Genomic DNA, 11,075 nt, shown 5'->3' with positions numbered 1-11,075 from the left:
TCGCCTTGTAGCTTCATTCCAGCATACCAGGGACGAAATCTACTGCAGACCACAATTTTTATCATACACTTCTTTAGTGCTTCATTAGTACTTGATAGTGCTGTATATCCGATCCTTAATGCACAATAGATAACGGCTACAATTTTAAAATAGAAGTCAATTTTCTCCTCCTAATTTCATGCAAACACACGACGCACGAAACCTTCAGCAGACCTCAATTTTGATTAGACCCGAGATTACTGCTTCGTTAGTACTTGTTAGTACCACATATCCGACCGCTAGTGCTTCACATATAACGGGTACATTTTTAAAGAAAGACATTTCTGGCTTTTTAATTTCATGCAGACCGGGGACGAAATATTGGGCAGATCACAACTTTTAATATACCCTTCATTAGTGCTTCGCTAGTGTTAGTTACAGCTGTATATCCTATGGTTGGTGCTCCACAAATAATGGCTATATTTCTTTAAAAACAAGTCCATTTTCACCTCCTAATTTCATGCCAAAAATCCATGCACGTAATCTACAGCAGACCACTATTTTGATTACAACGGTCATTAGTGCTTCGCAAGTGCTTATTAATGTCGCACATCCCATCGTTAGTGCTTTACGAATAACAGTTATATATTTCAAGAAGCAAGCATTGGTCTGTTAACTTGATACCTTTAGAACAGGGACGAAATCTACGGTAGACTACAATTTAGATTACACTCGTCATTAGTACTTCATTAGTGCTCGTTAGTGTCGCATATCAGATGCTTGGTACCTCACAGAAAACGGCTACATCTTTCAAGAAAGACATTTCTGTCTGCTAGATTCATGCCAGCAGTCCAGGGACGATATCTACCGCAGACCACAATTTTGATTACATCTGCCATTAATACTTCCTTAGTGCTCTTTAGTGCCGCAAATCCAATCGTTAGTGATCGTTAGTGCTCTATATCTTATACTAAGTATTCCACATACATCGGATATATTTTTAAGAAAGACATTACTGGTATGCTAAGTTTATAACAGGAGACCAGAGACGAAATCCACAGCAGCACACAATTTTGATTGCACCCGTCATTAGAGCTTCATAAGTATTTGTCAGTGCCGCATATCCCACAATTAGTGATCCAACGATAACAGCTACATTTTTAAGAATGTTGTTAGTGGCCTGCTAACTTTATGGCAGTTGACGATTGACGAAATCTGCGGAAGATCACAATTTTGATTACATTTTTAATTAGTACTTAGTTAGTGCTCGTTAGTGCTGCATATTATACCGTTTGTGCTTCGAAGATACCAGATACATTTTTCAAGAAAGATATTCTTGCCCTGCTAATTTCATGCCAGCAGACCAGGGACGAAATCTACGGTAAATCACAATTTTTGTTACACCTGTCATTAGTGCTCGTTAGTGCTGCATATCTCATCGTCAATGCTCCACAGATAACGTTTACATTTTTAAAACATCCATTTTCCCCTCCTAATTTCATGCCAAAATGCCATGCATGAAACCTACAGCAGACCACAATTTTGATTTTATCTATCATTCGTTAGTGGTTCGTTAGTGCTCGTTAATACTGTATATTATATCATTTGTGCTCTACACATAACGGCTACATTTTTAGAAACCATCATTTTGTCTGCTAACTTCGTTATAGGAGACCAGGGACAAGAGCTGCACCTAATCACAATTTCATTTAGTGCAGCATATTGCATTGTCACTGCTCTACAGATAACGGCTATGGCTAGGTCATTACTGCTTTGATATGCCGCATACACCATCATTAGTACTCACATATAATGCCTATATTAAAAAAAAAAAAAAAAAAAAACATTATTGGCCTTTTAACTTCTACCAATAGACCTGGCACAATACGTACTTCAGAACACAATTTCAATTTCACACATCGTTAGTGGTTCGTTATTGCTCGTACATTCCGCAAATTTCATCGTTAGTGCTCAACAGAGAACACCTATACATAAAAAAAAATCGTTATTGGCCTACTAACTTTTTGTCAAAGGACAGGCAGGCATAACACTTATGTCAGAGCACGATTTCGATTTCACACATCGTTAATGATTCCTTATTGGTCGTTGGTGATGAATCTCATCGCAAGTTCCCCGCAGATAACGCCGACATTTAAAAGAAATCATTATATTCTTTCCAACTAGATGCATTCTATCTACATCGGATTTTTTTTTATTTTACACATCGTTAGTATTTGTTTACTGCTCCTTAGTGAAGCAAATTCCATCGTTAGTGCTTCACATATTACGTTAACTTATTAAAATAACATATTGGCCAGCTAACTTCATGACAATAGAGGTGGCAAGCCACCTGCAGCGGACCACAATTTCAATTGCATATAACGTGCAGTGCCCGTTAGGGCCACAAATCTTATAGTTAGTGCTGCAAAAATAACGCACGCATTTTTAAGACACTACTAATTTATTGGCCTACTAACTTATACCAACAATCCCTACGGCAGACCACTATTTTGATTTCTCAAAACGTTAGTGTTATGTTCTTGCTCGTTTGTGCCGAAACTTCTATCGTTTGTGATACACGGATAACACCTATTGTTTTAAAATAATAGTTATTAGCCTGCTAACATAATATCAACGGATATGCGAGCACTAACGAACATACAGTCAACCACAATTTTTACTTGACACGTCGTTCATGCTTCGTTAGTGCTTTAGTGCCGCAAATTCATTAGTATCAAGTTGGTCCCACCACTTTTCCACGGAGAAAAATAAATAATGCAATTCGTTTGTGCTACGTTACGAGTGGTTGTAGTGCTGGTTAATGCCCACATAAAAACGTTCGTGTTATCCAAATAACAATGGTGGGTCAATCCATGCCAAGTGATCGAGAAAAAAGAAAAATTGCCGCTCGACCTTTTCAAAAAGATCTAATTTTTTCCTTAATGTTTATACTATATCAGGATATTTCAAAACCACAACTCAATTAATAATTTTTTACAACATCTCCTAGCGACGCAGCTTCTGCCGCCATTTTGCGTTTTCCCCATTTCAATCGTTTACGTTGTATTGAATATCTCAGCATATGTTTGTCCTAGCAAATTGAAAATTGTTGGGCGTGTCCAACTTGTGCAGAGCTTAAACTTTGCCCTCTTAACATTTTTGCCTAAAACCACTCGAAAGAGGTGAAATCAAGGCCTACAGTAGCAACATCTTTGGACTTTGAAGACATGTTTGGGAAGGGGAAGCAACTGACGTAGAGGTCTGAATTTTTGTGTGCAAGTAGTCCAAGATCATAAGTTTATACTAAAAAAATTGCAGATCTGTAGCTGCTCCCAAAGGCCTGAAAAAATATCGTAAATTTGGGGAATTATGCAAATTTGGCATATTTCACTGTCCAATATCTCCAGTGGGCCTGGATAAAAAATCTGAAATTTTGGGAATAGTTATTCCTTTAGCATACCATAACATAAAACAAAGTGCGTTTTGTATTTTTGAGCAGAAGGGGATCAAAGTATTAAGGGATGACTTATACTGTAGAAGATGTTTTGTTCACAAATTCAACTGGAAATTCGTTGTTGCTGAGATATTCAAAACAACGTAAACGATTGAAATGGAGAAAACGCAAAATGGCGGTAGAAGCTGCGTCGTTACGAGACGATTTAAAAGTAATTAATTGTGGTTTTGAAGTACCCTGATATAGTATAAACATTCATGAGAAAATTAGATTGTTTGGAGATGGTCGAGCGACACATGCTTGATCACTCAGAATGGACTGACTCTGTTGCAAACAATTTAAATTTCGGATCCTACTTGACGTCAGGTTGGCCTCGCCTTTCTCTCTAATTGAGATAGAATTGATTTACTAATGCCAAACATTTGTGCTGCGTTAGTGTTGGTTAGTGCCCAAATTTGAGCGTTAGTGCTGTTGAAATATCACCGTTAAAACGAAATAAATTTCCGTCAAGTTGGTCCCGCTTTCTTCCGTAATTGACATAGAATTATTTCCTAATGACAAACGTTTGTGCTACGTTAGTGCTGGTTGGTGCCCAAATTTGCACGTTAGTGCTGTATATCGAAATTAATACGTTATACGAAATTAATTTCCGTGAACTTGTCACCAGATTTTTCCTGATTGACAAAGAATTGCTTTTCTAATGTCAAGTGTTTGTGCAAAGTTAGTGCTTGGTCGTGCGTCAATTTGTCCATTAGTGGAGTTGAAATTACACGACCGTGAATTTGAACCCCACCATGAAGCACTAACTATAAAATCAGTGTCAATCGTTAGTGCATCGTTACTGCTTCTTAGTGCACCAACAACTAACGTTAGTGCTTCACTAGTGTTGATGATACAAGTAAAAACCTTTGGGGGGCGAAGATCAGGCTGCCCGCACTTCAAGCACTAACGAAAAAATTACTGTCGTTCGTTAGTGCATTGTTATTGCTTCTAGAAAATACTAATAGTTTTGTTAGTGCTTCTCCGTTAGTGTAGATATAGCCAGTTATATGTCACGAAACTGCCATAAGAAATGCATAGAGAATTCTCCTTTGTGTCAAATTCCAATGAAATTCAAAAGCACTGATGATCTCTTGTAGTGCAATCGTTAGTGTTTCGTAGTACATCAACTCCTAACGTTAGTGCTTCATTATGTAGCTGCTACAAGTAAATCATATTTAGAGGGCCATCGTGGACTTGGCCCCCATTTTAAACATTGACGAAGAAATAAATGCCATTCGTTAGTGGATCGTTACTGCTTCTGGAAAACACTGATGGTTTCGTTAGTGCTTCACTATTAATGTAGTTATGACCAATTACATATCACGAAACTCCCATAAGAAATGCATGAGGAATTTTTCATTGCATCAAATTCCCCCAAATTCAAGAGCACTAATGATCTCTTCTTGTGCAATCGTTAGTGCATCGTTAGTGCTTCTTAGTACAGGAACCTCTGACGTTAGTGGTTCATTAGTATAGGTACTACAAGTAAAAAACCTTTGGGGATCAAGTTTACGCTGCACCCACTTCAATCATTAACCAGTCCAGTAATTGTATAGATCCTACGGGAAAGGAATTTACGAAAACATGGTTATATTATTATAATTCACTGAACACCATATTTGCAACTATGTAACTTGGTGAATTTCGAGGTCAAAAAAAAGTATTTCCAAATCCAGGTTACCAAGTTACTTCGATTGAGCCACTTCAGAAATAAAACGAAACATTACTTACAGTTGGGTGAGTTTATATACACATCCATTGGTTGTCCTTACGAGTACCAATTCCTATTGACGAAAAATGGATCTTTCTTGAATATTTCAGTTTACAGAAGAAATAAACATCACACACACACAACTCTTATCAACTATACTGAGAGTGGAACCGGTTAATATCCATTAACCATCACGGTTCTTCAAAAAAATTCAGAGCCCTACCTACTCATGTAGTAATCAGCTTTCGTCCATAGTTCATACAGACGACAATTTACATTGGGCTGCTTCACTAATTCTCCTCGCTGCTCGCTCCGTTCCGTCCAAACAAATAACACAAAAATATCGCAAATTTTGCAATTGAACTCTTTTAGATCTTTTAGTAGGAAAATCCGTTCTGGAGCGGCTTTCTTTACCACTTTATTCTGATAATATCTGACGAGCAGTAACTGGGGACTGCTCTCTTGAGGCTGACGCCATTAAAGTACAACAACAATGTGACGTAACATTACGAAGATTGATGATGAGCTAATTATCAGAGACTTCAAAGGAAAGCGACCAATTATAGATAATTCTGTAAATCTGTGCTACTGACGTCACACAAGACAAGATTGAAGATGATGCACCAAAACCGAGTGAATTTTGACGATTTTCTATCAAGATGGCTGAAAAATCTAAAGAATTTTATGAAGGATAATTTTAAAATAAAATTTTAAAGAAATTTCTGGGAGAGTTTTTCAGAATGCTTGGAGATAGGAAAAGCGTTCTACAGATGAAAAATAAAAGAAATAAGCAGAATCTTTAAGAAATATAAGAAATTAAGATAGAAATGAACAAAACATAGATATTAAATACGAAATAAATTCCTAAACCTACTTTAATGCACTTCCTAACTTAGTTCTATCTTCTAATATTACGAGAAAAATTAAATGACGACATTACATCCTTACATATCCTACATCATATATTATTCTGCACTATTATACAGGGCGTTTCGAAAATTTTTCAACATGATAACTCCATGTTGGGAGGTATCAAAGTGTAGTCAAGAACGTATATATTAGCTGGACCAGAGATTATCAGGGGATTATCGTTGTTATTTATTCTATAGTTCTTAAATTCTCGATAGACGAAACGACAAAGACATTGCGAGTGGATTAGAATAAACAATGGGGATGTAATATAAAAATGATTTAAAATGATCGACTTTAGTGTCGAAACTAATTTTTGAAGCAGCTGAGATGAATAGTGACACTTTCGATGGACTTCAAAGTTTAACTTCAACTCTCATCAGCATGGAGGCAACGAAGGATATGCGTATCAAATCGTCAATTTTCATAAGTGTAACTGAGTTTCCGAAATGCCAGTTTTAATGAAGAGAAAGTATTTCTACAATTGTTTTCGTGGTATATTGAAACTGACGTTGTATGTTGTTTGTGATTGAATCATGGAGAAAGAACTGACCCTTTAGAAATGGATTTTGGACACAGTTTGACCTACTTCGAGCTGGGCCTTTGCTGTGGCACTTTGTTAAAGGTCGTATTCAAAATATCTTGTGTGCATTTATCATTATACTCACATTGAAATGTGTATCTTAAGGGGGAAAACAGGGTTCACATGTTTTCCATAAACATATTCCCGGTGCGAAGAACGGACATTTCATCAGTAAACAAATAAAAATTATATGCTCTGAGCTACAGCTGATGGAGAGCTATGTCCATCCAGATGGCACAGTTCGACTGGGTAATTACACTGTTCAACAATGAAAATGTAAATTGAACAAAATCAGCTAATTCTTATTGATTTTGTGGTGCTGATCACGAATTTGAAAGTTATTTTCGAATATTAGCTCTACTTTTCGTTTTACAGGCATGTCTAATAATAACGCTTTAAAAATAAATATATTCGCTTCGTTTGGGGTAAAATGTTACACTGATCTGGCAACACTGGAAAAACTGTATGAACGCTTGGTTTCATTGTGTTCCTTATCTCAGTAGTGTTCTGCTATTGTTAGAAAAGACAGGTTTAGTGCAGTTATCAGCGTTTTGGGTGTGACGTTTGTGTAGTGCAGGACATAAAAGTACAACTACAAGCACGCAAAAATACTGGTATTTCGAATGTATATTTTTAAATATTTGTCGGAACTATTTCAAGTGACAGTTTGAGGATTTCAATAAACAAAAATGCCGCGAAATTGTGTAAACAGTGCGGATAGCTTCTGCTACGTGTGTGGGGAAGTGACATTTTCCTCACAAAAGCAGACTATAACACCACTAATAAGAAAAGCCTATCAATATTACTTTGGTTGTAAAATTGGAGACCAAGATAAATCTTGGGCACCCCACATTGTGTGTAACACTTGTGCCAGCAATCTAAGAAATTGGATTAATGGGAAGGGGCGCTCAATGCCTTTTGCAGTGCCCATGATTTGGAGGGAGCCAAGCGACCACATCAGAGACTGTTATTTTTGTATGGTTCCTTCCGTCAAGAAGGGAATTTCCACGAAGAAGAAGCGGGCCTTGATCTATCCTAACATTCCTTCTGCAATGCGCTCTGTTCCACATGGAGAAGGACTACCTGTTCCTGACCCACCTAAAGAATACGATCTTTTTTCTTATGATGATCAAGAAGTTGAAGCTCCTGAATCAAGTACTTCGAAGGACCCTACGTTTGTTGTAGAAGAACCTCAATGTGAACCACATAGACTTACTCAAGAGGAACTAAGTGATCTAATCAGAGACTTGGACCTCTCGAAAAGCAAAGCCGAAATTTTAGCGTCACGCTTAAAGCAATGGAATTTATTGCAGGAAAAAGTGAATATTTCAGTGTATCGGAGTAGAGAGAAGATGTTCACTTCATTTTTTACTATGGAAGAGACACTTGTGGCATGTACAGATGTAAATGGTCTCATGAGGGCACTTAAAATTAATTACGAACCTACGGAGTGGAGGCTCTTTATAGATTCGTCCAAGGTGACTTTAAAGGCAGTGCTTTTACATATTGGAAATGAACTTCCTTCAATTCCTGTAGGTTACGCAGTTCATATGAAGGAATCTTATGAAAACTTGAAACGTTTGCTTCAAGCCATTAAATATTACGATTTTCAGTGGCTCATTTGTGGTGACCTTAAAGTAATAGCACTGTTGCTAGGTATGCAGTTAGGGTATACAAAGTATTGTTGCTTTATATGTGAATGGGACAGTAGAGATCGTGGATCTCATTACCGCAAAAGTGATTGGAGTACCAGAGAAACTCTTCAGCCGGAAGTGAAAAATGTGCAGCATGAATCACTGGTAGATCGCAACCGAATTTTGCTACCCCCTCTACATATTGAATTAGGTCTTATGAAAAGTTTTGTTAAGAGCATGAACCAAGAGGATGAGGCCTATAAGTACCTAAGAGGACAATTCCCTCGATTAAGTGATGCCAAAGTTAAAGAGGGTGTTTTCATAGGGCCACAGATTAGGCAACTATTCAAAGATCACAAGTTCGACGAAATTCTCCAAGGTGAGGAGAAAGCTGCGTGGGAAAGCTTGAAGAGTGTTTGTTCACAGTTCTTGGGAAGACACCGAGCAACAAATTACAAACAACTGGTAGCAAAGTTGTTATTGTGCTACGAAAATCTTGGTTGCAATATGTCTCTAAAACTCCACTTTCTTCATTCACATCTAGACTTCTTTTCCGAAGATTGTGGAGCAGTAAGTGACGAACATGGTGAGCGTTTCCATCAAGATATTGCAGCCATGGAGAAGAGATATGAGGGAAAGTGAAGTTCTAACATATTGGCCGACTACTGTTGGACTATTGCAAGGGATGCTCCAGATGTAACCTACAAAAGGCAAGCCAAGCGAAGACGCTCAAAATAAAATAAACATAATCCTGTACAAGGTATCACTTGAAACTTTTGTCTACATTGCAATGTAGTTCTTGCACAAAAAGGTATTTGTACAAATTTTTCATGTTTTGATGTTAATACTGATTTTTATTACGGAATTGTTAATGTTTAACTTGACCACGGTTATTTTATTTTCTGTATCGCTGTGAAACTGGTATTTGCGCAATTTTGAAAAAGGAAGTACAAGGGTATAGAAAACTATAGGTTAGGGTACTTCTTAACTCCCCAGCTTATCACATCACTGTGAAATAGATAAAAAAAAGTGAAATGTAGGTTTTTACAAGGATTTTGCTTAAATGTTCTATGAATATTAATACATTTGTATATATACAGCTACTGTTGTACAAGGGCATTTTTTTCACAACCTGAGCCAAGAAAATTTTTCTATTATCATTTCCTTTCATATTATGCTTAAATGAATGTAAAAATCGATATTTCAAAGAATTTACATACTTTCGATCAAAATTTGTTGAACAGTGTTATTAAAGAAGCATTCCGTAACGGTCTACTTCGACTCAATGCAAGATTTGCGTTTTACTTCCGATAATAAACAAAGCAGTTATTTTTTTTAACTGATTCTTGCAAACTTTGCTTTGCTTTACGCTCCACAATTTTTGCAAAGCCTGGTTAGGAATAAGGCCCTTGGTTAGTACTATATCATCTCTCTGGAGCCGGGGGCCGCGATGGCTCAGTGATAGAGAGTTCACCTTTGGTGCATGAAGTCCCGGGTTCGATCCCGGTTCCGACCAAGTGAACTTTGTAGTGGACAAACACCGTATGCGTGGGTTTTCTCGGTGTTCCCCGGTTTCCTCCCACTTTCTTAATTCCACTATTTCATTAATTTCTCATCATCACCGTCTCCTTTAGCCTAGCCGGCATAACCGTGGGACGTAAAACTCAAAGATTTTCTTTCATTTTTTTCTCTGTGAAGCCATTCCACCTTATGTGGAGTCGTTTTAACGCATGATTAGCGTCATACTAAAAACCTGACTACTGTAGGAAACTTACGTTAGTCGATATCTTTAATATAGCACTAATCACTTGTCAGAACAACTCTGGTAAGGCCCATTATTTCTAACTTTCCACACAAGATCGGAGTCCACCATCTGTTAATGCAATTGCCTTATTATGGTGGGATTACCTCAGGAGAATTTGAGAATTCGCCGAGATTCTAACAGAACACACCAAAGTTATATTAGGTCATTGTTCAAATTTGGTTCGATGAACCAGAAACGATATTGATGTATTTTAACCAACAATACGTTTAAGGCTTTATTATTATTATTATTATTATTATTATTATTATTATTATTATTATTATTATTATTATTATTATTATTTAGGTTATTCAAATTCTGATTTCCACGTGAAGCACAGTTAAGCTTTAATATTGATCGTTGTACTCAAAAGCCTTATTTCAGATTATGCCACGAGGGAGAGGGGACCAAATTGCCGCGGTGATTTATTATTACTATTATTATTTTTATGAGTACCATCAGAACATACGATATATTCCCAAGTTCTGATTACTTGTGTAGAAATCTAAAATTTATTGTCAGATTTAAATTTAAAAAGTTTTACTTTAACATATAATCATTTTCCTAGACTTAATAAAACAAAAGGCACCAGAGGAGATATTATAACAGTCGTGTATTCGAAGTTCAATGAGAATTTCAGTTTCTTCTGCTTCAGAGAAGGAATATATTTCTTTATAACAAAGGATCGAAATAAAGAAATCAAGGAAACTCATTGTTATATAAGGAAAAGGTTTACAAACTGTTAAAACGAATACAATTAATATATTTCGTCCTATCTAGAAATCATAACACACTGCCACCTGTTGAACAACGGGAGAAAAGTGGAAATTACTGTTTACAAGGATTTATTTCTACTTCTTGGGTGCTGCGTAGACATCTGTTGAGTCGAATTGAATCTGGTTGTTGTTACCAATTCGACAAAATTTTATTCTTATCATACAAAATTAAATATATAAAAA

Source organism: Thermobia domestica, chromosome 17, assembly GCF_964235325.1.
Source record: "Thermobia domestica chromosome 17, izTheDome1.hap1.1, whole genome shotgun sequence".
NCBI lineage: Eukaryota > Metazoa > Arthropoda > Insecta > Zygentoma > Lepismatidae > Thermobia > Thermobia domestica.
This window is presented reverse-complemented; position numbering follows the sequence as displayed.